General features: G+C 36.4%; 1 protein-coding gene and 1 long non-coding RNA gene across 3 annotated transcripts in view; both read right to left on the reverse strand.

The window, feature by feature from the left end:
- LOC111196666 (uncharacterized) overlaps positions 1-27,210 on the reverse strand; it is a 191,567-nt gene that overhangs the window by 152,127 nt on the left and 12,230 nt on the right. The gene's annotated exons all lie outside the window — the stretch shown is intronic.
- Positions 11,533-18,030, reverse strand: LOC125804528 (uncharacterized). 2 transcript variants are annotated; one of them, XR_007440624.1, is made up of 5 exons: positions 17,725-18,030; positions 16,107-16,176; positions 14,949-15,087; positions 13,804-13,937; positions 11,533-13,679 (listed from the first exon to the last, which is right to left on the reverse strand). It is a non-coding gene; the product is annotated as an uncharacterized LOC125804528 (long non-coding RNA). The 2 variants fall into 2 exon arrangements; XR_007440623.1 differs by lacking the exon at positions 17,725-18,030 and having other exon boundaries at positions 16,107-16,380.

Raw genomic sequence — 27,210 nt, forward strand, 5'->3', positions numbered from 1 at the left:
CACACACACTCACACACATTCTACACCACATTCACTCAGCCCCTCTATGCAGGATTTGCTGTTTATGATGACTCCTCAGTGTCTGTGTGTGACATAGATTAACCTTTCCGGTGTGTGTGTGTGAGTGTGTGTGAGTGAATGTTTGTGTAAGTGTAAGGATGAGTAAGTATGTGATTGTGAGGGTGAGTGAATGTGATAGTGTGTATGAGTGTATGGGTGTGTGAGTGGTGAAGGGTGTGATTGGAGATAACCACACCTTCACACTCTTATTCTTAAATGTTTTATACATTTATATATACAGTTATTATTTTTACTGTTCACATTATAATTCACTTAATAACCTTATGATCTCTGCTCTCTTTTTAACTGTCACTATGACAAGGCTTTGGAGGTTGTTTTTACTTTTTCAGGAATCAGGAAGGTCAGAGTGTTTTCATCAACAATGAGAGCTGTGAGGAGAACGTGACCCTGAGTGGCAGAGAAGCTTCACTGCTTTTCTGCTGTTCTGGGACCAGTGCATATGAACTAGGAGACAACAAGCTCTCTGAGTGAAGTGCTGGGAACCTCTCCTCAGATAGCCAGCGCATGCCTGTTCTACACGGCGTAAAGTCGCACACAGGCCAGAAGATCTTTCCATCCACTCTTTTCCTCCGTTTCATCTTCTCACAGACTTTAGGACACTTAAGGACTGTCTGCTGTTTTCATGAAGGACACAGCGCTGAACAACATCATGATAAGAACAGACAGGCTGGAGCGGATCACGTCATTAAAACTGGACAACATGCTGTTAACTGGACTTTGCTGACGTAATCATATTGATAAGTTCTGTTCAATCACGTCATTTGCATAAATGTATAACTGCTTGGATGAAGTCTGAGGAGTTCTCTCTGTCCCTCGACTGGCTTTAGTTTCTTTCTCTTTCTTTCTCTCTCTCTCTCTCTCTCTCTCTCTCTCTCTCTCTCTCTTTCTCTCTCTTTCTCTCTCTCTCTGGGTTGCGAATGTGTTGATCTATCAAGATTGTATTCGTTGATGTACTTTTACTCTTTTCTAATATATATCTATTTTTTTTTGTTCCTTTTATATATCTGTAATGCTGAAACTATTTTTCAAGTAAACTTTAATATATTTTAAATTCTAAGCTCTGACTCATTGGTCATCATTTCATGTTCTGAGATTTCTCACATCCGAATTTTATCTAAGTCATGCTGTGGTAAATTACCCTACAGCTTTTGGTGTTTCTGCCCGGTTGTGATAAAAAAAAAAAAAAAAAAAAGAATGATGCTGCTTTGGGCCTGTAATTTATGGACCTTCTATACTGTCATGACCAACTGCTGTGTAAGGTAGGTTACATTTAATTAAGTAATATCAAAAGGGCTGGCACTGGGAGTTAAGGTGACTTGCGAGATGATGCCCTGGTCCTGGAACAGTACCGGACCAGGGGGGGCTTTTTGGCCTGTTTGCCTTATGGTTCGGGGGTCCTGGAACAGTACCGGTCCTAGAAACCGGCCATAAAGGTGTTTGTGTGGCAGTTGGTGGTTTGGTCCTGGAACAGTACCGGTCCAAACGGAGCTTAGAGCTCGTACCTTATAGTTCGGGGGTCCTGGAGCAGTACCTCGACCACAGAACCTGGCTATAAGAGTAGTGTATATCAATATTGTCGTAGTCGCGACGCTTTTTCGTCTTGCATGATCCTTATCTCCCAAGTGTTCAAAGGTGGTGCACCACCACAGCAGATTAGGAGAGGATGAGATCTTACCATCAGATGAGGTAGAGAAATATACCAATATTATATATGGCGCCAAATATAGATTAGATTAGGTAGTGTGAGGCAGTGTGAGGTAGTGTGAGGCTATGTAAGGGAAAGTAAAGTAAACACAGTTGCAGAAAAGGATTCTTCACTTGGTCATGGTAGTTGTGGTCTTTGTGTCTATGGTCGTTTTAATCCCAGTTCTAACGATTATTTGGTAAAATTAATGTATAAAGAAGGTTTTCAGCATTACAGAAGACCTATGTGTGTCTATATGTGTCATGTCTTTATGGAGGCTGTGTGTGTGTGGGTTTAATTCTGGAACTGAGGTACATTGCAATCATTTTTAAATCAGTTTTGGACCCGACACCATTTATTCTGTCCGGAAACCTGTGGGAGGTGGTGAGTTGTCTCAGTAATTTCTATAAAATGTTTAAAAAATGATATACATCTTAATATTTTATCATCCTATACATCCTAAAGGTGGTGATGGAATTTTAATTTTTGGCTAGATTTATTTTTGTAATGATGGCTAAACTTCTTTACACAATTTTGAAACACATATTTTGAGAAATTCAGCTCAGTTTAGCCAAATTTGGACCACATCACTAGATTTCTTTTAGACCAATCCAGCAAATTTTTTAAAATATATACATGTATTAAAAGAAATTAAAATAAGTTGGCAGCACTGATTCTGGTTTCAGACTTGCCTAAGTCGATAGCACAAAATGGTTCAAACTCTGTTAATGGTTTAACCCCTTAACATGTCTTGTCCCATATATGGGCTACAGGGGTTTGTACCACCTACATGTTACTTGGAGAAGCTGGTTGTTTTCTCTCTACTTCACTAAATAATTCCAGATCAGTAACAGTAATCAACCCAAATTTTTATTCAGGAAAATCTAATTTTATGATTTTTTTTCATTATATTTTGACATCATCAGATTTACTTAAACATTTTTTATATGTTCTATTAAAATTGCAATTATGCTTTTCAGTAAAGTCCCTCCTCAAACATGAAAGCTTATGTAATTCTTATATAGAAATCCTCAAGATTTAGTGGTGTAATGTCAAGAATCCTGGCCTGTTAAAGAGTTAAACAGGTAACCAATAGCAGAGTTGACTATGAATGAAACCTTGCTATACCTTGAGATGTTGTAATGAACCTGCAGTTCTAGAATGGAAAACGTCTGTGTGTGTGTGTGTTTATGTAGTGCTGTTCAAAAGTTTGGAATCGTTAGCATATAAACACAATATACATATATTAAAGTAGGGCAGAATATTGAGCCATGCTGGTACTGTTCAATGTAACACGTTTCATTATCTTTATGGAGAATGCTGTAGAATTCTGAGGATGGCAGTTTAGACTGCTTCATGTTTAAATAGTAGTGATGAGTTTTGTACAAATGTCCACATTGTGAAAGTCATCCCTGATTGAAACAGAAAAGAGATGAGGATTCCAGGGTTTTGAGACAGTGTGTGTGTGTGTGTGTGTTTCTGTGTGTGTTGAATGAAGCAGTGAGAGAGATAGACAAAACATCTCTTCTCTGCTATCTTCTATCACATTTGGTGTCTGTGCGTGTGTGAAAGTGTGTATGTTTCTAACATTTGTCTAACTCTGATATTCTATAAGCGAATCTAATGATGAATATAATGTGTGTGTGGCTGTGTCAGAATCGCTCCCTATTCCAGAAATAGTGCACTATATAGTGTGTAAACCATTTTTGCAGTACTGTTTAAAACCCCAGCAGTACATTCTATTCCCTATATAGTTCACTATGAAACAACCTAATGCATCACAAAATTTAGAAATTCCAAAATATACTATAATGCAATGCAGTGCTGTTGTATTAGACGTCCTCAGAGCAGGACAAACATGGTTTATTGTTTGGTTGTTCCATAATTCGTTCAGTAAATAGAAAATGCTACATAGTGAAAGAGTTAATGAGTGAGCCATTCTGAACACAGCTTCTGTCTTCATGTGGTTTAGGCCTTTTCTATTCTTATTCTTTTCTTATTGAGACTGATTTCAGCTCAGTCTCAGCTGAATGAGATTTAAAGAATACACATATCTAATTTCTCTTGTGGTTCTCGTGTATCTCAGTCTATGCTGACCTTTTGATTCTCTTAGGGTGTACTCACACTAGGCAATCCGAACCGTGCCCGGGCACGGTTACCTCCCAAAGCACGGTTCGTTTGGGAAGTGTGATCGCTCCGAACCGGGCCCGCTTGGAGAGGTGGGCCCGAGCACGGTTCACTTGGACCCGGGCACGGTACAGATGCAGTGTGAGCGCAAACCGTGCCCAGGCACGGATCAAGATGACGTCAGTGACACATTTTATTATTACTTGAGTTTTATGTTTCGCTCCTTTGGTCACTATTTATGTATATAGCAAGTACGTCTACCTTACTGATGAACGTGAATTGTAGTCCGCGAGTAAAGCTGCAAATTTCTCCCTGGACGTCTGCTGCTTGTGTAAAAACCTTCTTACACGTGCAGCACGATTAGCAGTAAATCGTTGTGTTGCACAATCAATGAATCTCTGGTTCAGTTGCGTATTTGCACGCCCAAAACGACTCCAGAGAAACAAAAACAACAGTACAATCCTGAACTCCATTGTTTTGCGCGCGCATACTGTTCTTCAAAACAAAAGTCACCTGTTGACGAAAGCGTGCTTGAGCACGGATCGTTTAGCGCAGTGTGAGTGCAGGCCTGCGGGGGAGTGGGCCGAACCGTGCTCCGGCACGATTCAACCCAACCGGGCCTAGTGTGAGTACACCCTTAATGAGGATAGTAGATTTAAGAAACCAGTAAGGAAAGATCTTACTTTCTTTGGAAAGGTGTAATTTGACAAACTTAGTATTGGATCTATTACGAGCTGCAGTGAATTGGGTCTCTCTTTCTGACTTTTAAACAAGGAGACATCAGATGTCTTTAAAAAAAAAACAAAGCTTTCTGTTTTGCTTTCCATATGTTTTCTATTTCTGGCAATGAAGAACTTGCTTGCATATTCTTGGCTATATTTTGAGTCCCCATCAGAGCACAACAATATAATGACAATGTTTATACAGTTTAGGAATATCAAGCATCGTTTGGCTGGAAATAATTTTTGTTTTAGTTATTTCATGAGGCTAAACAATTTTTAACCATATTATAGAATTCATTTCAGGATTTATTTTTTATTATTATTTTTTCTTTTGAGTTTTTTTTTTTGGAGGGATTTTTCTCTTTTGACTGAATGTTGCTCAGTGCTGTTTTCTGGGTGTTTGAGAAGGCGGCGGTGGTGCTCATCACAGGAGTTTTGACCCTCAGAGACAGGGTCCTCTGCAACAGTACTGTGAACATCATCTGAACCAGAGCACTTCATGAGGAGAGTCTCAGATGAGAGACTATGTTTGGTCCAGCTGTCGGTCGATGGCTGGACTGCATCTTCACCGGACCTGCTGTGATTGAAATGTTACAGCACTGGTCCAGGAAACTGGTTTCAGATCTGGAAGAACTGAGCGATCAGAGACCGCTTCAGACAGCACCTGCTCAACCATCAACACCACCCACCCCCAGCAGCCAATCAGCCCAGTGGATTCACCCCTCAGCCTGAGCCAGCAACGGAGACGTGAGACCAGATTTTTTATTTTTTATTTTTATGCCTGTGTACTTTTTTTTTCATTAAAAGGAGTGATTTTATTTAATTTTTGATGTTTATGCCTCATGTAGAAAATGTTTGGTTAAACTTTAAATCTGGTGGTGACTCAAATTATGACTGTTTTACCTTTCTTTTTAAGAAAAAAAAAAGTATGTATATGTGTATATATGTATATATGTGTGTGTACATATAAATATATATATATATGTATGTGTGTATGTATGTATATGTATATATATGTATATATATATATATATGTATTTATATATATATATATATACATATATATATTTAATTGTAAATAGTAGCCAAACATGGTTGCTGGGCAGATTAATACATTAGAGGCCTATCGCTTACTGGCCCTCAATTTTCACTGCAAAGTTCTTTTAGGTTTATATTACGTAATTTATGTTGTCTAATGACTATGATTTGTATAAAACATTTTCAACAAATATCATCTCCGCTTAGGCTTATGTAAGGGAAGTTGTTTACTGGCTTTTGACAAAATTAATACATATAAACTCAGATGTAGTTGTAACTAGCTAAAGTAACCAAGCATGCTGGCTTAAATAAAAATCAACCATTTAAAATCTTATTAATACATCAATGTAGACTATCAACTACAAAAAGAGCTTTGTTTGCTCCAAAAGCTTTAAAAAAAATAGGGTAAGATAGAAATCTTTCTCTTATATGTGCATTAATATTAATTAATTCAATATATATAATAATAACTAGCTTGCTAAACCACCAGCTAACAGTCTTGCAACTATGCCAAACAAGTGAAACTTAAATATGTTTTTATTTTTGCAATTAATTTACAGGTAGCACAGTTCGCAAAAAAACATATATTGGAACTGAACAAGAAAAATAAATATTAGGCCAATAACTTCAAGCAGGACCACTGCAGCTCATAGGTTTGAAATCACTGCCATAGAAACTAGTTAGTCTAAACTTAGGTGGACCATGCCTACAACAGCTTGTGGACACAACTCCACACACATTTAAATTCTAACATCAGCCAAATGTTTTTAGACTCAGGTTAACAGACGGAAAATAAGTTTACATAGTATATAGAGGAAATGCACTGACTGCATCATACTCATCAGAGTTTTTGGAGGAACTGAACTCTCTATTTAATAACTAAAATAAAAAAGGGGTGTTTTATGCTTTTTGTGTGTTCGCCCTCAAATAACAGCACTAATCAGACTAAATATTCTGAACAATGCTTTAAGGATTTCTGAGTATGTGTAAAGTTGAGGATTGTTTGTCTACAGATTGGCATTAAGAATTTTGGCACATAACAAACTATTTTAAAATAAATAAAACTAAGATTAATCTGAAGTGCACAAATAAGTTTTAGATGTGCTTCAAAGGAAGAACTGGGTGATCCCTGATGGATATAAACTGATAGAGAGTTACAAATCGTTGGTGCATAAATACAGAATGCAACGCTAAATGTTCTCAACAAATGAGCTGGAATTGTCGATCTGTCAGGAGTCCTGATATATACTTAGCTGCTAAGCCATTAAGAGATTTTTACACTTTTTACACTAAATGAATATTAAAATCCAATCTAAATAATCTTCTCTCTTTTTTTTGTGTGTGTGTGAGTTAGAACTGTAGCTGCAGCATTTTGACCAAGATGTAATTTGTAAATTGTAGAGAATAATAATTGTAATCCAGAGAATAATGCATTACAATAGTCTAATCAAAACAAAGGTGTAGATCAGCTTCTCAGCATCTAGTGTAAGAAAATGTCTAATTAATGTATAAAAAATATACATTATTATGGTTGAAGATTAAATTAGACAATGTGAAAGGTTAAAAGAAAATAAGAAGGCATTTGATAAATAAATGTTGAGACTATGTATTCTATAGTCTAGAGCAAAAACAGTGACAATGTTGAAAAACATTGACTTGATTTTAACACTTTTATAACTTTATGTTGTAATTCTGAAAAAAAAAAAGAGAAAGTTAATGTAGTAAAAAATTGTTTATGAATCTTCTCAGATCCATGGTGGGCATAACGAGGCAGGGAGAGTCCGGCGTGGGGACTGGTGTGCAATAGGCCCCAGCATGTCCACAGCTGAGATGAAGAAACACTTGTTCTCATACTCTGTATGCGGACACTTGTCATTACTCCCGGGGATTCTTAGGCGTTATGTAGACCATCATGGAATCTTGGATGATTCCATTTGGTCTAGAAGGGGGGAGTGAAGGGTGTGATTGGAGATAACCACACCTTCACACTCTTATTCTTAAATGTTTTATACATTTATATATACAGTTATTATTTTTACTGTTCACATTATAATTCACTTAATAACCTTATGATCTCTGCTCTCTTTTTAACTGTCACTATGACAAGGCTTTGGAGGTTGTTTTTACTTTTTCAGGAATCAGGAAGGTCAGAGTGTTTTCATCAACAATGAGAGCTGTGAGGAGAACGTGACCCTGAGTGGCAGAGAAGCTTCACTGCTTTTCTGCTGTTCTGGGACCAGTGCATATGAACTAGGAGACAACAAGCTCTCTGAGTGAAGTGCTGGGAACCTCTCCTCAGATAGCCAGCGCATGCCTGTTCTACACGGCGTAAAGTCGCACACAGGCCAGAAGATCTTTCCATCCACTCTTTTCCTCCGTTTCATCTTCTCACAGACTTTAGGACACTTAAGGACTGTCTGCTGTTTTCATGAAGGACACAGCGCTGAACAACATCATGATAAGAACAGACAGGCTGGAGCGGATCACGTCATTAAAACTGGACAACATGCTGTTAACTGGACTTTGCTGACGTAATCATATTGATAAGTTCTGTTCAATCACGTCATTTGCATAAATGTATAACTGCTTGGATGAAGTCTGAGGAGTTCTCTCTGTCCCTCGACTGGCTTTAGTTTCTTTCTCTTTCTTTCTCTCTCTCTCTCTCTCTCTCTCTCTCTCTTTCTCTCTCTTTCTCTCTCTCTCTGGGTTGCGAATGTGTTGATCTATCAAGATTGTATTCGTTGATGTACTTTTACTCTTTTCTAATATATATCTATTTTTTTTGTTCCTTTTATATATCTGTAATGCTGAAACTATTTTTCAAGTAAACTTTAATATATTTTAAATTCTAAGCTCTGACTCATTGGTCATCATTTCATGTTCTGAGATTTCTCACATCCGAGTTTTATCTAAGTCATGCTGTGGTAAATTACCCTACAGTGGAGTGATTTTGCGAGTGTGAGTATGAATGTAAGTGAGTAAGTGTGAGTGAGTGATTGTGGGAGTGAGTGATTGAGTTTGAGTATAAGTGAGAGATTGTGTGAGTATGTGTGTGTGTGTGATTGTGTAAGTGTGAGTATGTTTGATTTCCTGATTGTGAGTTTGAGTATGAGTATAAGTGTGTGTAATTGTGTGATTGTGTGAGTGTAAGGGCTCTAGACTGACTTTTTGCACTGGTTACACTGCTGTGCCTAATTTTTTTTCTTAGGTGCACCAGGAAATTGTTTTAATTGCATCGCATTTAACACTATGGTTTTAAAAGTTCACTTTTTTTTAAATCACTGTCCATATAGGCAATTGAAATAAAGGTACATGCAGTGATGGTATAGTTACTTTGAAAAAGTAATCCGATTACTGATTACTCCTTTAAAAAGTAACTTAGTTACTTTATGGATTACTTGATTTTAAAAGTAACTAAGTTACTTTACAAGTTACTTTATTAGTTACTTTAAGCAGCTGCACACACCACGTCCCGCCGCCTTAACATAAAAATTATAACCAGTTTTGCCAATACTCCCTTTATTGGAAAAAGCATTTTTAACAGCATCAATGTATCTCTAGACATTTAAAGTTGAACTATTTATTTTTATAAAATTAAAAGACCATTTCTCTTGAATTAACTTAACATAAATAATTTTTTTTTTCTTTCTTGATTTCACTTAACATAAATACTTGTTTTTATAAAAAAATATATAAAATAAAGAAAGTCTTTCTTGACCTGACATATTTAACACTGTAAAACTGAATATTGAACCTGTTGTTCTCTGCAGGGCAGCAAGGAGTGGTTTGATAAAACAAAACGGAGTGCTGTCCGGGTCCGGACCCAGACGTGGTCCAATGCGGACCCAAACCGATAAACTACTGAGAAGGATTTAATTTTGACAGTGTTCATTTAAAGCGTCAGAACTTTTCTTGTCTTTACGGTATACGCACTCTGCGGCATGGGAAACTCACAGACCAATCACGTGTGGTGTAAAATCTTCAAACGCTCTCCTCTGCCAATCAGATCTGTGCAGACCGCTGCCCTGGCTAGTGAATTGGGACGTGGCCGGGAAAACCCGCCTTTATAAAGAGATAGGGAGCCCGAGAACTGGCGGAAAAACGAGAATGGGCGGAAACTAAAAACACGCCGAGCGCGCGCGAGAGAGAGACAGGGGAGAAAGCGAGACCCGTGTGATTGGGGGAGAGCGGAGGGGGATGGGGAAGGGAACGCGGTGTGTGTGTGTGTGTGTGTGTGTGAGGTGGAGAGAGAGAGAGAGAGAGAGAGAGAGTAACGCACAGTGACTTGGATAAGTAACTTTAATCTGATTACTGCATTGGAAATAGTAACGCGTTAGATTACTCGTTACTGAAAAAAAAGAGTCAGATTAGAGTAACGCGTTACTAACATCACTGCTTGGGACCCTGTGTCAGCGTGAGGCTGCCGTAAAAAAAAAGCCTTTTTAATTTATTTAGACAGCAGTCATATTCATATTGTTCTACCCAGCTACTGATGCATCTGTAACTCTTTACAATCAGGGTAAAAAATAACAGTACTTACGACTGTAATAAACATTAAGTGGTAATTAAGTGGTAAATATTATTTAACATTTCTAAATTGTAATGCTTAAGAATGTTGTAAATAAAGATGAATTGCGATATCAGTTTTAACATTTTGTAGGAATTAATATCTTAACTAGTGTCATAATAATAATTAGTTGAGGCATTCTAACATAAGTATGGTTAAACAATGTAAATTAATTGTAAAGTGCTACTGATGCATCTGAGGCCAAATATCTTAAAGCAGGATTCCTCTACTGTAATTGTATATTTTGGTTTGTGGTAGACAGATTTACCTCAAACCAAAAGGATAGGTATGTGGTTTTAGCAGGTGTCCATTTCTGTCATAATCAAGTGATCACCATGAATTTATTTTGAAAGTTACATTTTTTGTAGCTTGTATTTTTTTCCTTTTCAAATTTCATATTGTTTTTACAGACCATTTGTACTGAAAGATGTTACTGATCTCTATGTATCACATGCAGAGGGGGAACAAAACAAAAAAGTTTTAGATTTGATTTGCTCACTTGGCATTTTTTGAAAGGCAAAATAATGTAGTAATATGCTCAAAATCATGTAACTTAAATATATAATTATATTAAATTATGGTCCTCCAACCTCTGTGGAGTTGTGGGTGCTAATTTGTAATTTGAACAAGTATTTCTAATAAAACAAATGTTTTATTAAATGTATAATTTATGTTATTGGATGAATAAAGGGATACTGCAGTGTCTCATGGAACCTGGTAAGACAAGCAGACTGTAAGAACTGTGATTTGTTTTCTCTGTTCTTCTAGTGTGTATGCTGACCTCGGACAGTACTTCTGAAATGCTAATGCTTATCTTTTGGAATTTGATTCCTTTGATTCTTATTTTTTTTAAAGCATCAGAAAGTTATCAGTATATTTCTGTATGCAGGGCTTAATTTTGCACATGTAAAATTACACTTTGGTTTTAAGTATAACAAAAAGGTGTAACAACACTGAGAGCCTTTGCATATTACCAGATACATTATTTATATAAATTCAATTAAAGGAATAACTTTCACTGAAATACAAAACTGAAATTGTCCTTGGAGCTGACATGACCTTATCCACCTTATCATATTTGGGAATATGAGACACATGGGATAATCAGCTTTTAACTTCAGAACATCTCTGTTCATTACATTAATAATAAATCAATAATTTCTGATTTATTCTTTCAGTGTTTAGTTGAAGTGTTAAAAAGTGGTTGAATGTGGGCATCAAATCCACATTTAATAAAATATTAAAATAATTTTTTTTCCATAAACACATTTCAAGAAACTTAGCGATAGTGTGATCAAATAAACAGACAAAAGTGATAGCAATAAAAAAACATTTATTGACAAAGTTAAGAAACAAACAAAATTAAGAACAGTTAAAAAAAAAAAAAAAAAAAAAAAAAAAAGTGTCCAAACCTCTTTTGAGTAAGCACAAAGGAGACAGCGGCAAAGAAAATTCTCTCAGAAAGAGAGATAGAAACCTTGAGAGGAACCCATACTCCTTGGGTCAATACACAAATTAAAAATGTAAAAATCTGAAAAAGACAAAGAGCATAAACATTAAATGAAACAAAAATATATACAATGCAAATATAAAATCCCGTATAAAGACATACAATTAATAAACCCGCCTTTAATTTTATAAAAAAAAAATAAAAAATAATGTATAATTAAGTACAGAAAGATTAATAGTAAAATAGTAAAAGGTAAGTACAATATTAATTGATTAAAGCACTAAAAGACAAACGTTAAAATGTTTTTAATGAATATAAGCCCAAAATAAGACTAAAACACCAATACAATAACCATTAATAAAGCAAGTAACTAAGCAATAAAAGAAATATATACAAAAAGTGTATGGATTAAAACACTAACAGTATACTACATAAAGATAAATACAGTTAAGTAATTAATAAACATCAAAAGATAAACAATATCAAGATAAAAGGATTAAAGCCTTAAGTACATGAACACAAATACAAAACAGGAAGCAATTAAAAGCATACAATACACAAAACGATTAAAACATTTATATAGTTAAAGAAAATCATTACCTTTTTAAAAGTATGGAATCAATAGCTTTATTAATACCTGCTATTTTCCTTAGGTGTGTTTTATAAAAAAAAAACCTCTAAACTAGAGTATAGAGCTGGGCGATATGGCCGAAAAAAAAATCTTAGATTTTTTTTTTCTTTAATCCAATTTTCGATTTAAATCGATTTTTTCCCCCTACTAAAAATCAAACTAAAGATTATAAAGAAATGGTTAAAAACTAGTTCTTATTTAATTTGTTTTCACTTAAAATGTTCCATTTGTGGTTAAAGTGCAACCAGAAACAAGCAAAAAAAAAAACTATTGTAAACAGTGAGAACATCTAGTGACTTTTAGAAAGCTTTCTCCAACATAGTTTAGGTACTGACACAATGCACCCTCAAACTTAAAAAATAAATAAATAAATAAGCACACCCTTAAAAACAAATAGAAATAAATAAAAGGGTGCCCTTTTTTGATAAAACTTACAAAGTAGACAATAGAAAACAAGTACAATTTATATGCTCTTAAGTAAATACTTTTCCCTATTGGGCTAGAATAGCAAAACAAAGCATTTAAATAAGTGCCAGTGTTCTATAAAATGAGATCTTTTCTCATGAATATGCAAAACATCTTAACTTGTAGTGCATACAAAACCTGGTACACGGTTGGAAGATGTGCCAGGGACAGTTCCTTGATTAACGTTGAATGGTGAACTGGTGCTGCTGCTGCGTTCATTCCTATGGTAGCAGCACTTCTCCCACTCCGCTACATGCTTCTGTTTAAGGTATAGTGATAAATTGATTCACCTTACAGCGAGGACCTGTTTGGTCTACGTCCGACGCCGCAAAACCGAACCAACTCCAGATCACGGAGCTAGTTGCTCTTAAGCTCCGCCGTCATGTGTTTTGTGTATGTGTGTGTGTGCACATGTGTGTTTGTGCGTGCAAGGGAGGGAGTGAGGGAGGGGCAGGGGGTGCGCGCTGGAGGGAGGGAGGTATGGAGGGAGCTAGCTAAGCTCACTCTGTGCCCACAGAGGAGCGTCTGTGGTGAAAAAGAAAACTCAGAGAAAATCGATTTTCATAAAAACACATTGTCCTTAACTATAAATTCGAATTTATCGATAAAATCGATTAATCGCCCAGCTCTACTAGAGAACTCTCTAAACTAGAGATTGAAAATATAGATTTTTTAAAATTATTATTATTGTTTTATATGGTACCTGACTGAGGTGTGCCTGATGTGGTGGCTGTGTCGTGGTGTATACTTAGCCAGGGGTCATAGAGCAGATGGTGGAGAGATGATCTGAGACTTCTTTGAGGTGATCTCCGTGCTGGTGTTGAAGGGTCACCTCTCACACACAGCAGGATGATTCCTATCTGCAACACTGTGGAGGATTTGGCCTCATGGGTAAACCACTCATGAGGAAGGTCCTGAAAAGTAAATTAGAGACAGTGACTGAGCGTTAAGGAATGTTTTTGACCTGAATCTCTATTCAGTAATGGTAGCTTCTACGAAGACAGTTCTCTGCCTGTAGTGTTCACTGAAAACCCATACCAGAAGAACAGAAGATGAAGGCGTGGTTCCTAACTGTACATCTGAACCAGGATGTTCTATGGCTTGAGGTCACAGTGCAGAACCCCTCTGGCATGGACCTCAATCACGCCTTCAACTAGCTGCCTTAGAAGTACCTGCAGAGTACACAGAGCACATTCTAGTAAAGTTAAATTGGCTGAAATTTATCCCAACATTTGCAAAACTTGTGATTGTCGGCACGCTGCCACGTTCAATTAAAAAAATATATAAGTACCTACAGAGTGTAAGAAACAGACAGAAGGAAATTACAGCCGCTATAGAACAGGCAAACAGTTATTCAGTGGGTAGCTGCTACATTAAGGGTGAAGAGAGAAGAGTGTTCAGGTACCTAACGATTTTCCAATGATTTCACAGTTGCAGACAAATTTCCAGAGTCAGGATAAAATCACGAGAGTCTGGCTAGAGTCGAGCTGCAGTTGAGTTGCGGTCGTGTCATCTCAATCGTTAAGTGTAAGGTGGTTACGATTGAAAGTTTTAGTCAGTCGGGTTTGGGTACTGGCGCTCCGATAAAATCAACTGTGTTTGTTTTTTATTTATTAGCAGTGTGAGCAGCAGCTGTAAGATCAAAAGAGCGTATTACACCTCTCTGTTTGGAAATATTTTAAAGTGGACTGCAAAGGCAGGATTTTACAAGGTGGGAAAGAAAAAAAATGCACATTCAACAACAAACATGATTTACCACCTGAGAAACAGGTGGTAAATCATTCCGTCCCTTAATTAGTTCCCCCGGTAAGTCAGTGATAAGAACAAATAGAGTAATAATATTAAGCTATTAATGTATTAACATATATATTCATCATCTTACATTTTTAAACTATTATTTTTTAAGCTAACTTTTGTAAAATGCATATTTACAGTTTTTTTAAGCCGAGCTGCCTCAGCGTACTCTGAGAATTGTAACGATGTTTCTGTCTAATATTTTATTTTATATACAGTTTTTAGTTTTGATTTAGGTATGTTCTTAAATCATTGTTTCAATAATAATTAATTTATTAATAAAAACATAAGGGACAACTTGGATGTGTTCCTTTTTTTCCATTGCCAAAATATTGGATTAAGAAAAATAAACGACTGACTCAGAGGCTAAAAATGTGATTGGGACTTACCGCTCTGCACTACCATCTCAACATCCTGGGACCCTCCACTGCTGCTGATCTTCCTCTTTTGGGTGGGGATGGAGAAGGTGGCCAGTGCTTCAGCTGGAGCTCCAGGACACTGAGGATGTTGTGTCTTTTGGAACTGGGCCTGATTTTACAGAACAGAAACAAAACAGTTCATGGTAGCTGTATCAATTTATCCAATAAAGTAGATCTACAGGTCTTACTTTATATAAATAAAACTAACCGACATAAAATAGAATGAATAAAATATATATTTTTTAAAACACACAGGCCTGCATGAAAATGTTCAGGACATCCAGAATGGCAAGTATTTAAAAACACGGTCCAGTGTTAATTTTTAGTAACATGTTTAAAGTCTATACTATCTAAGGCAGTGAGACAAATACAGCAACTTTTCTAAAATTACACTCTTCTACTGCAGCACAGACGTACACTCCCTCCTTAAAAAAATGCTCAAAACCAGAAAAAAACAAACAAACACACCCTTGGAGGTTAGCTCTTTAAATAGCTTTTGACCAGCATAGGTAATGTTTATTTCTGGGTGATCAGCTGGACTCAGCAGGGCCAACATTAGTAGACTAGTCTTTTAAAATTAATTAACTCATTTTTTTAAACCCATCAAGTCCAGTAACAGCTGTGTTTATTTGTTTTTTAAAGTCACTGGTTAGCTGCGGGTGTAACTTCACAGACCGCGATCTCAGTTCACAATTATGCAGCCACACATCTTATAAAATCTCCTTCTCCTAACCAAATATCCAGCACAACAAACCCAGCTTTAAACCCAAACCATCGCTGTATAAACAGAGACAGAGGAGAAGTTTTCTTTCAGTGTTTTCTGACAGAAACTGTGAGGATTAAAAAAAAAAAGACAAGAGTGTGTTTACTAATCCGTTACTCGTTCGTGATGAAGTTAACGCTAACTTGCACGTACAGTGGATTCACGCGGTTAGTTAATAGTATGCAAAATGCAGTGAATGCTGCTGTTTGGGGTCAAAATAAACTAAACACCTTAGCTAATAATCATGGACTGCAGAAAACTAATCCGGAGACACAACAAACGCTAGCTCTGTAAATTAGTTGTCTAACGGAGTTACGTTAAGTGCATAAACTGCCTGCACAGATCAGAACATAACAGCAGCTTACCTTTTCATGTTAAATCCTCGACGAAAGCATTCTTTTCTCATATCTTTATAAAATCCAGTTGCAGCGTCACCTGCTCGTTCAGAAACAAAACAAACACCCAGCGCTGTTTAAGAGCTGATTCACGACCTTCTCTCCCAGCACAGGGTGTGTTTTTCTCAATCAGCAGCAGCTTTTAAACCACGCTGTAGTTCAGTAATAAGATCGCGTTTCACCGAGAGCTGAAACAGCCAGTTAGCTAACGGTAGTTAAAATACCTAACAGGCCTGAGAGCTCCTCTCGGTACTCCGGTCTAATCCGGCAGGGTTTTTGTAGATATTTAACTTCTGAATTTTATTAATACTGAATTAAAGTATGGTAATCTGGCTAATGTTAAAAAGTCAACTAGCTTTTTACAAAAACACTTAGTTAATTTATACTTAATTTTAGCGGTGTGTTCCCACAAGACGAATAAAAAAAAAAAAAGAGGGGGCCGACTGCGCATGCGCGAATATTAGCGGCCGACTGCGCCGCTAATATTCGCGCATGCGCAGTCGGCCGCTAATATTCGCGCATGCGCAGTCGGCCGCTAAATTTCGCGCATGCGCAGTCGGCCGCTACTATTCGCGCATGCGCAGTCGGCCGCTAATATTCGCGCATGCGCAGTCGGCCGCTAAATTTCGCGCATGCGCAGTCGGCCGCTAATATTCGCGCATGCGCAGTCGGCCGCTAAATTTCGCGCATGCGCAGTCGGCCGCTAAATTTCGCGCATGCGCAGTCGGCCACCCCTTTTTTTTTATTTATTTTTTTTATTCGTCTTGTGGGAACACACCGCTAAAATTAGGTATAAATTAACTAAAAGTGTTTCGGTAAAAAGCTAGTTGACTTTTTAATATTAGCCAGATTACCATACTTTAATTCAGTATTAATAAGATTCAGAAATTAAATATCTACAAAAACCCTGCCGAATTAGACCGGAGTACCGAGAGGAGCTCTCAGGCCTGTTAGGTATTTTAACTACCGTTAGCTAACTGGCTGTTTCAGCTCTCGGTGAAACGCGATCTTATTACTGAACTACAGCGTGATTTAAAAGCTGCTGCTGATTGAGAAAAACACACCCTGTGCTGGGAGAGAAGGTCGTGAATCAGCTCTTAAACGGCGTTGGGTGTTTATTTTGTTTCTGAACGAGCAGGTGCTGCTGCAGGTAATCGAGCTAACTGTAGCTAATTAGCCTAGCCGGTTGAGCTAACTGTAGCTAATTAGCTTAGCCGGTTGAGCTAACTGTAGCTAATTAGCTTAGCCGGTTGAGCTAACTGTAGCTAATTAGCTTAGCCAGCCATGCTCCGCTCGCTAACGTTAGCTATCTTACAGCGTTATTCGCCATTAACACGCTTTAAACAGTCTTTAAATAGTGGTAAGACTGTTTAAAGCGTGTTAATCTATCTAACGCTGTAAGATAGCTAACGTTAGCGAGCTAGCGAGCGGAGGATGGCTGGCTAAGCTAATTAGCTACAGATAGCTCGATTACCTGCAGCAGCACCTGCTCGTTCAGAAACAAAACAAACACCCAGCGCCGTTTAAGTATCATAATAAGACCGCGCTTCACCGAGAGCTGAAACAGTCAGCTAACTAAATTACTCACCGGGACTTACAGAGCTCCGCCGCGCTGCTCTAATCTAATCCGGCAGGGTAATAATCACTATCGGTGCTGAAGGCCCGCTGGAGGCCCGCTAGTGCCGCTGTTTTAAGACTGAGGGGCTTTAAATGAAAACAGAGTAAAGGGGAAGCACAGTAAACAGCAGCGCAGCGGACCTTCAGCACCAGAGTGAAGAAATACTGGATTATTTGACCCAATATTAATAACTGTTCCCCATAAAACACAGCGAGGCTTTGGACTCCTGCAGTCCCCATGCAGCTCCCGGAGAAAAGGACGTCTTTCTTGTGGCTAACTGATTCAGTGGAGTGGAGCCACGACCATTCAAAACTAGGTTCGGGGTTTTTTTGTTGCCCGAAAGGTTTTTAATTTGTGTGTTTTAATATATTCATTATATGTTATATTGTATTAAAACGTGAGATATAAACGTAAATAATCATAATTTAATAGGAACGGTGAAATATATTATTTTAATTATATTAAATATCATGCCTCAAAATCTCAGATCTCCCCCTCTTTTCCAGTGACTTTGGTTTCTTCCAAAAGTCTGTTGATGAGAGGGCGGGCGGAGCTGGACTGGAGAAAGAGGGCCGGTGTTCTGTCGAATTCTGCTACCTTGTCGAACCGTGCTGCCCCAATGAATATTTAACTGTAAAAATACAAAAGAAGCACTATTTTAGGGCATGTACCCAGTGATATTCCAGTAGATGTACGTTATTAGATTTGGAGTGCATAATTCATTGTACCATGGCAAAGTTATAGTAAATATAGCTCATTACAAACTGCTTTTGTATTTATTTATGATAATAAGTGTAATTTTTAGTTTCCATTTACACTTCTGTGCAATGATAGTGCGTCCAGGTTGTTTAATGCACATAACGCCCCCTAAACCAGATTAATTATACATAAAACACGAGAAAGAATTAAATTGTGTAGGTCGGCGCATGCGCAGTACCTTTGGGAAGCATGTATCGATGGGTAGCAAAATTCGACATAACACCGGACTAAATTAACTGTTTTTAACACACATTGGGTTTGGGCTGTATTCACTCAGTCGCAGTTAAATAAACTCACTGGCCATTTAGGAATCACTTAGACCAGAATTATAATAGAATAAACAATAAAATAATAAAATGTGAGGATTCCCGATGGGGATCTGCTGAAGTGTCTTATTGTGTACCTTGGGGAAGATGTGGGCAGTTATTAAGGAGTATATCTATGCTGGTGTTTTACCGGAGTCAAGCTATCCGCGCGTATACGCGCGATTTTACGGTAAACAGACGCGCAGGAGGAGAGCACGCTAAAAAACACAGAGAGAGACAGACACGTTTCAGTCGGTTATATTAATTCAGACATACATTAAGCCCAGAAACGAGAAGAAAACGGATTAAAATAACTCACCTCACTGTAGATTTAGTGCAGTACATTATCTATTTGATATAATACCATAACAATCCCATCGGTTTTTAAGAGAGAGAGAGAGAGAGAGAGAGAGAGAGAGAGTTTTATATTAATATTACTTTTTCAATCCATGCTTCAAATTAAATTTCTCATGAGTTTCCCAAAAGGCCAAAACAGATCCAGTACCTCTTAAAAGAGTCTTTGGATAATCTTTCTTACAGAACATAGTCTATGACTCCTGCAAGTTTGGGCAAATTTCACTGTATTGTTTATTTTATATTAATTTTATAATTTTTTATTCAGGCTTAAAATTAAATTTCTCATGATTTTCCCATAATGCCAAAACAGTTCCACTACCATTTGAAAGAGTCTGTCCAAGGCTATGACTCCTGCACGTTTGGGCAAATTTCACTGTATTGTTTATTTTACAGGTACTGGACCTGTTTTCAAGGATTCAAGGAGATTTTACTGTCATTCGTATCACATGTGGTTCATGAGGTGGAACGAAATTGTGATCTCACGATTCAGTTTACACCCAAGAGCTGTTGTTAAAATAGATATATAAATAAAGTAAGACAACAAAATAAAATAATACAATAAAAATAGAATATAACAAAATGAAGATAAGATAAAATAAACAAAACAGTACAACTTGTCATAGCCTAGGACAGACTCTTTCAAACTGTCATGGATCTGTTTTGGCATTATGGGAAAATCATGAAAAAAAATATTTTAAGCATAAATAAAAAAAAAAAAATTATTATAAAATAATCAATACAGTAAAATTTGCCCAAACTTGTAGAGGTGATAGCCTATGTTGTACTCTTTCAAATGGTCATCGACCTGTTTTGGCATTATGGGAAAATCATGAGAAATTTAATTTTAAGCATGAGTAAAAAAAAAAAAAAAAAAATTAATATAAAATAAACAATACAGTGAAATTTGCCCAAACTTACAGGAGTCATAGTCTAGGACAGACTCTTTCAAATGGTCATGGACCTGTTTTGGCATTATAGGAAAATCATGAGAAATTTAATTTTAAGCATGAAATTTGCCCAAACTTGCAGAGGTGATAGCCTAGGACAGACTCTTTCAAATGGTAGTGGACCTGTTTTGGCATTATGGGAAAATCATGAGAAATTTAATTTTAAACATGAATAAAAAAAACAATTAATATAAAATAAACAATACAGTGAAATTTGCCCAAACTTGCAGGAGTCATAGACTATGTTCTGTAAGAAAGATTATCCAAAGATCCTCTCGCTAACACGGACCAGGAAGCTTCCAGCGCTGCCTGACTTCAGCAAATCCTCCGCCTCCTCACGAGTAATAATACCTGTGTACAAAGAGAAAGAGCTCAAATCAAAAACGTTTAATCACGTATTTCAATTTATTGACTGTAAGATAATTATTTATTATGTTAGTAATATTGCAAACAAATATAAAGAAATAGCATTAATCCTTTGAAATAATAATAATAACAAACCCAGTAATTATAAGCAGAACACTTAGACAGAGAGAGAGAGGTTTTTCTTGGATTAAAGCTCACAGATGGCCCACACTTTGAACTCACCATGAAACCAGGGGGCAACTCGACTCTCGCCTTGCTGTAAACAAACTCTCAGGGTCTGCTTCTCTTTAAACCAGCGAATAATTTCATCCCTGCTGGACGTCGACAGCGACCGGCGCATACCTGGCTTCCTGTTGATCATAACGGACTGCCTCTCTCATACCAGAAAATCCTACATGACATCAGCTCTACAAGCCCAGGAAACAATAGAGGGTTAAACTGATAAGCATATATGACACAGCCTAGAGCAGTGATGGTATAGTTACTTTGAAAAAGTAATCCGATTACTGATTACTCCTTAAAAAAAACTTAGTTACTTTATGGATTACGCGATGTGTGTGTGTGTGTGTGTGAGGTGGAGAGAGAGAGAGAGAGAGAGAGAGAGAGAGAGAGAGTAACGCACAGTGACTTGGATAAGTAACTTTAATCTGATTACAGCATTGGACATAGTAACGCGTTAGATTACTGGTTACTGAAAAAAAGAGTCAGATTAGAGTAACGCGTTACTGACATCACTGGGTACATGTGTATATTTTTTTCCCACATAAGTTTATGTCTATGAAAAATACAATATTATTTTAGTCTTAATCTCAAACAAATATAAAAAAACATCATAAAATTATTTTCAGTGTTTTAATAAATAAATTCCTAAATCCCGAGAGCTTTCATCACCCTTATACAAATAGAGCATAATTTTAACTGAAAGAAATGATATTTGAACTGTTGCCTGTGTACACGAGACAGTCCATCGTCATGCGTCCTCTTTCACATTTTTATCTTACTGAGGCACTAAAAAACTGGACTAATTTTGATTACAGTGTTTAATATATATATTTTATGTTTCATAGATTATACATTCACTGGAAATGCTAATATTTTTTTATAAAAGCATTGCCTAATTATATATATTTAAAAAGTAATTGCATATAAATAACTTAGTTGTTAATTATTATTCTAATATTAATGTGGGTGGTCATAATTCACATAGTTTAAATAACACATTAATAGCATGATTTTGGTCAGAACCTTAATTTTTTGGCATATTATTGCAAAATGTGTGAATTGTTGCAGGTTTCCTGGAAAGATCTTAGTTCAGACTTCATAGTTCATATAAACTGTGGTACTTATGCCATTTTTGGTCATTTTTTATTTGTTTTCGGTAAAGAGACTTTGTTTCTCTTGAATGGCTTGTCGCAATGGTGCAAATTTGAATTTAATTGTTCGCACTCTGAAGCCCTGGTGAGTGAGTGTGAGAATGTTTTCTTCTTATTATTGATACAAAAGTAAATTTTACACTGCTCTCAAATCTCCCTGGCGTTTCCACCAGAGGCAGATTAAACCGATCTTAGAAACATGCAGTGCATTATTAATAGAGATGCACCAAACTTAATGAATGTCAACTCAGTTTTTCTCAGATTTCGTTGATTTACATACATTTTTGCTATTTTCTTTCATTTTCATTAATTTTTGTTTTTCATCATAAATTAAATAGCCTAATTTTCATCTTGCCTTTTTAAGGAACAATATTTAATATAAACTTTACTAACATTTTTTATATTCCAGCAGACTAATGAACAATCATTTATGTATCTCAGCAGTTTTACTCTACTCATAAATGAAGTGCATTTTTATTCAAAGATGTTACTCAGCAGTGCCACTTCCATCATTGTGGATTTGATGATGTCGTTTTTTGTTGTGTTATGATTGGTGCAGGAGACAATGAAGTGCTGTTTGAGGATTCTAAGCATCTGAAACAAATCTGACTGTAATTGCATTTCAAACCACCTTCAACTGTAATCTGGATCAGATTAGCTAAAATCAGAGTCCATGTTTTTTTTTTTGTTCACACTATGAATAATTGATCTGGATATGTTCTAGATATGCAGTCTGAACATGCAGAAGGAGGGGGTGACACTGTGGAATGGTGTGTAGTTCAGGACTAGGTTTAATTCCTATCTGTAAAACCAGACCTACCTCTCTACCCACCTCCACACAGCCTGTTACACTGATTTATTTTACTATAGTAAATATTTGATATGATTGTGGAATATGTTTTACTTTAGTTACTGCTTAAATATATTTTATTGTTTCATGTTTCATTTAGAATTTTGTTTCCATTTTTTACTTATGTATTGTTTGTGTCACTGCTTTTTTACATTTTCTATAATTTTTACTAATTGTATTGTTCATTTACATCAGATTTGTACTCTGTGATTACTGTACCTAAAAAGGGGTTGCTATGTGTTTGCTTAGGCATTAAACATGAATAGTAGTTGCTGGGCTATAGCTAGGTGGTTGCTATGGTGTGGTTCTTAAAGTGCTGCTCGTGGGTTGCTGAGGTGTTACTTCTTAGCAAAGCCTAGCTACGTTTTAACCACTGCCCTCTATACCATAGCAACACCTTACCAACCAACTAGGACCACTTCAGCAACAAACAGCTATACCATAGCAGCACTTCAAAAACCCTATTAGCAGCACAATAGGAACCATCCAGCAACATCTTAGAAAATGCCTAGCAAAACCAAACATCTAGTAACAGTCAGCTATACAATAGCAAAACATCAGCCTATTTAGTTACTCATAATGTTGATCTGAGGTTATATTGGTTATTTTTGTACTTTTAGATACTGTATTTTATCGATTCATGTTTTATTTTATTTATATTTGTTTCTTCCACTTCTTTTGCCATTGTCAATGTATGTTCTATGTATTGACTTGTCTTGATTTACATGTACTCAGAATTTAAATAAAGGTTGAAAACTGATTGATTTATTGATTCATATATACCTAACCACTTATTATCCTAATTATCTTCACTTCATTTTTTTTCTCAGAACTATGTCAGGATATTTTTAAGGAGTTCATATAAATAAAGTTTTACACAGTGAGCAGTTTCTATCAGATTAGCTCAATTTAGGGAATAAAAACATCAGTGGCTATTGAAAACAGGTCGAAATGGGGAAAAGGGGAATGCTGCCCCCTACAGTGCAAATGTAGTTTTGTCCAGAACATATTCTGAGATAGTTATCCTAACATGATTATCTCTATTATAATTATCTCAGAATTAAATATAAATAATTCTGAGATAAATATTTTGAGGTCATTATCTTGGCGAAATATATATTTTTGTAGCTGTACGGCAGGAGATTTTAGGGTGTTTAATAAACTCACTCCAGGATTCGATTTGATTCATGACACTGAGTTCATGATTCAGCATTATCAGAGTATTCTGAACAATATTTTAATATTCTGGATGTAGAAAAACAAGGACTGTACCATTGATGTAGTACAATCTACTAAAGAGACTAGATAATAATTAAAAGAATACATTTTACCCATTATTCACTGTTACTGTATACTATTATAGCATTATTATTATTATTATTAAACCACTGTATAACCATTACCACAGTTTATTGTGTCCAGTGTTTAAATAGCATTAAAATAACTAGAGGAATCATTCTCTCATTGGATAATCTCTTATATTTCATATTTTACTAAAGATAATAGATAAAGACTTGATGCTGGGACAGTAAACTCATCTACTATCATTTCTTCTGGGAATATTTTAGGTATGTTCCATTCTGAAGGCAGCTGCCTAGGTAGTCATTACCTTTAAAGGCAGCTCTCTCGTTGAGCAGCATTTTAACCAATAAGAAAGCTTATACAGCAGCACTTTCAGGACACGCTTTAGAGTCAACATACGTCATCAGGTCTAGTGCGTTGTGCTCGTGAGCTCTGTTTACACAATCAAGTTAAACACACTTACCTGAGAGACAGGATGAATCTCCAAACAGCAGCAGCTATTCTTCTTTCCTCTGCACTTCTGTGGAAAGAGTCTGCTGCTAGGTACTCAACTAAATATTACAGATCAACTTTAATATTCATGATTTACTTTAATTTATTTAATTTATATACTTTGTCACTTCACACTCAGATTGTGGCTAGTTTTATTTATTTCTAAATTTTATTTATTTATGATTAGATGCTTTGTAGAAATGCGTTTTGTAATAAAACCATAATATAATAAACTGTTTGTATAAGGCATCAATATTAGAAGCTACATTCATACACATTAAGGTAATTTTTTTTAATATTTTAGTTGCATAAAACAAAAACATTTAAAAAAATCACATTTACAGCAGGCCAGGATCAGGTTAAGATTATAACTTAGTTGTTAAATATATGATAATTGAGGATACTATACATACATACAGCTACAGTGTAGTGAAAGAAACAAAAACAGAGGGGAACAGAAGAAAAACAACCAGAAAAGAGAAAGAAGGACAGAGTCTCTACTATATGCATGTGATTTTCCTGCACTGTTATATATACAGCTTTGAAAAAAAAATTAAGGGACCATTTCAGTTTTTGAATTAGTTTCTCAGACTGTATAGGTATATACTACAGTACAGGCCAAAAGTTTGGACACACCTTCTCTCTTTTTTAATGCGTTCTCTTTATTTTCATGACTATTTACATTGTAGATTCTCACTGAAGGCATCAAAACTATGAATGAACACGTGGAGTTTTATGTACTTAACAAAAAAGGTGAAATAACTGAAAAAATAGCCACCCTTTGCTCTGATTACTGCTTTGCACACTTTTGGCATCATTCTCTCAATGAGCTTCAAGAGGTAGATCACCTGAAATAGTTTTCCAACAGTCTTGATTGAAGGAGTTCCCAGAGGTGTTCAGCACTTGTTGCTCCTTTGTCTTCACTCTGTGGTCCAGCTCACCCCAAACCATCTGGATTGGGTTCAGGTCCGGTGACTGTGGAGGACAGCTCATTTTTTAAGTACATAAAACTCCACATGTGTTCATTCATAGTTTTGATGTCTTCAGTGAGAATCTACAATGTAAATAGTCATGAAAATAAAGAAAACGCATTAAATGAGAGGGTGTGTCCAAACTTTTGGCCTGTATTGTATACTCTTTGTTTCATTGCAGCCATTTGCTAAAATCAAAAAAGTGATTTTTCTTTCTTATTAATGTACACTCAGCACTCCACCTTGACAGAAAAAAAACAGAAATGTAGATTTGTTTGCAAATTTAATAAAAAAGAAAAACTGAAATGTCACATGGTTATAAGTATTCAGACCCTTTGCTGTGACATGCGTATTTATGTTTAATTAAACTGATTGTGCTTGATTAGTTCAGGCACACACCTGTCTATATAAGACCTCACAGTTCACACTGCATGTCAGAAAAAATGAGAATCGTGAGATGGAAGAAACTGCCCAAGGAGCTCAGAGACATAATTTTGTCGAGAAACAGATCTGGCCAAGCTTACAAAAGAATTTCTGCTGCAATCAAGGTTTTTAAGAGCACAGTGGCCTCCATAATACTTAAATATATGAAGTTTGGGGCGACCAGAACTCTTCCTAGACCTGTCCGTTCAGCCAAACAGAGCAATTGTGGGAGAAGAGCCTTGGTGAAAGAGGTAAAGAAGAATCCACTGTGGACGACAGAGAGGCTTAGTAGTTGGCACATTCGCCTCCCAGCACTGGGGTCTTGGGTTGAAGTCCCTATCTGGGTGGAGTTTCCATGTTGAAAAATTTAAAGGGGGTTGAATACTTTCCGTACCCACACTCACACTCACTCTCTCACACTCATATACACATACACTCATACTCACAATCACACACTCACTTACACTCATATTCACTGTGGTAGTGTGAAGATAAGCGGATGCAGGATGCTACCAGAGAGAGGTGTGAGACAAAAACAGTTCGGGGATCAGGTAAGTCTCCCTTTTAAATGGTTTATTGTGATGATAACAAAGCAGAAGTACCCAAAAACAAAATATACAATATATACACTATTTACACTGGTAGGAATTAGAGGTGGTGTAGTGTTTTTAATAGATGTATCTCAGGCGTCGGTTCTTCCAGTTTCAGAGAGTCATTCATCAACTTGAGGAAAGCTTTTTTTTTTTACTCAAAATAATGTTAATTAAAACCACACGTACTGTATACATATAGACATAATGGCTGGGTAGAGATTATAGCTCAGATACAATGTGAGATCAGAAAGATAACCACACAGATGATAAACAACAACAATACCTTCTGTAGCATACGTGAATAAGCAATCAAATCCAATACAAAACCAACAACCTACAAAGAACAAAATATGTCAATTATAAAAGACAATAGAAAACCATAACATGAATAAAAAAAACATGAGTACAAAACACCACCATAAAAAAGGTAATAAAAACCACATATAGGAATAACTATGCTCCTATAAAAAGGCAATACTAAACAGGATATAAGGGCGCCTCCCGCTCACTAAGATAACCCAAATAAAAAACAACCAGTACTCATAAATAAATCTACTTCAACACCATACTACCAGCTACAAATAACTAAAGGTTATAAAATGCCACCAACTAAACTTAATAGCCTCCTAATAGTAATGGATTGTTAAGAGTTACGGAGCTTCACAATGGTTCGCCAAACGACCTCAAAAGGGTGACGACTGTATGCAAAAAAAAAAAA

This window comes from Astyanax mexicanus, chromosome 9 (genome assembly GCF_023375975.1).
Source record: "Astyanax mexicanus isolate ESR-SI-001 chromosome 9, AstMex3_surface, whole genome shotgun sequence".
NCBI classification, from domain to species: Eukaryota; Metazoa; Chordata; class Actinopteri; order Characiformes; family Acestrorhamphidae; genus Astyanax; species Astyanax mexicanus.